Source organism: Myotis davidii, unplaced genomic scaffold, assembly GCF_000327345.1.
Source record: "Myotis davidii unplaced genomic scaffold, ASM32734v1 scaffold48, whole genome shotgun sequence".
NCBI classification, from domain to species: domain Eukaryota; kingdom Metazoa; phylum Chordata; class Mammalia; order Chiroptera; family Vespertilionidae; genus Myotis; species Myotis davidii.
In genome coordinates, this window is record NW_006299393.1 from 572,349 (window position 1) to 573,507 (window position 1,159).

The 1,159-nt window shown below is 45.5% G+C and overlaps 1 protein-coding gene across 2 annotated transcripts in view; it reads right to left on the reverse strand.

The window, feature by feature from the left end:
• Positions 1–1,148, reverse strand: part of TRMT10C (tRNA methyltransferase 10C, mitochondrial RNase P subunit) — a 4,884-nt gene extending 3,736 nt beyond the window's left edge. The window contains exon 1 of one of the 2 annotated variants that reach the window (XM_006774972.2): positions 1,134–1,148. The gene's annotated coding sequence lies outside the window, so the exon portion shown is untranslated. The other variant, XM_006774973.2, reaches the window with a different exon arrangement.
• Positions 1,149–1,159: the final 11 nt, after the last annotated feature.

Sequence of the window (1,159 nt, forward strand, 5' to 3'; positions counted from 1 at the left end):
TCGCCAATCACGCGCAGGAACCGTCGCTGACCCGCGACCGGAAGTCCCGCCCTCCCCGCACTGGGCGCAGTCGTATGACGTCAGGCGCAGGGGCAGGTTTTCCGGCCTGGGAAGCAGCGCTGTGGGAGAGGCGGGTGGCTGCCGCCCCTGCGCCGTTGCAAACAATCCTCTCTGCGGAGGTGGGCTGTTTTAGCTGTTCTTTTTTTGTTCTGTCCTCCCTTTTTTTTTTTTCCTTTTCCCCATTTTTTTTCTTTTAGACCCCCCCGTCCATTATTTAAAATTCTTTCTAATCTCTGTTTTTATTTTTTTATTTATTGATTTTAGAAAGAGAGGAAAGGAGAAAGAGGAAAAGAGAGAAATATTGATTTGTTGTTCCATTTATTTATGCTTTCATTTTTTTTTTTTTTTAATTGGTTGTTTCTTGTGTGTGCCCTGACCAGGGATGGATCACAACCTTGGTGTATCTGATCGTTGCTCTAACCAACTGAGCTACCCTGCCAGGGCTCTTTGTGGCTTTAATTTGCACTACCCTTATCACTAGTAAAGTTGAGCATCTTTTTATGTATCTGTTGGCCACTTGTATGTCTAACCGGGGGGAAATGTCTGTTAGGTGCTCTGCCCATTTTCTACTTGATTTTTTTTGAACTGCCCTGGCTGGTGTGGGTTGGTTGAATGTTTTTCTGTGCACCAGAAGATCACTGGTTAGATTCCTGGTCAGGGCATATGCCCAGGTTGCAGGTTCAGTACCCAGTTGGTATGTGAGGCAACTGAAATGATTGATATTTCTCTCTCTCTCTCTCCCACCCCCCCTCATCATGAAAAACATTAAAAAATAAAAATAAAAAATCAAGAAAAACATACCATCAGGTAAAAATTAAACATAATTAGGCCCATAACCTAAAACCATATATAAAAAGTAACTCAAAATGGATCAAAGACCTTAATGTGACAATCCTATATAATAAAAAGATATTATGCAAAATTGACCCTAACAACAGAACGACTGGGAATGATGGGCTTCCTCTGAACTGTGGGCCTTCGGAGCGCACATGCTCCGCTAAGTCTAGTCTCTGAACGGCCCCCGCGGCCTCCCACCTGCACGCACTCGGGAAGGCGACGAGAGACGCCCCTACCAGGACCGCAGGGACAGGGCTCCGCC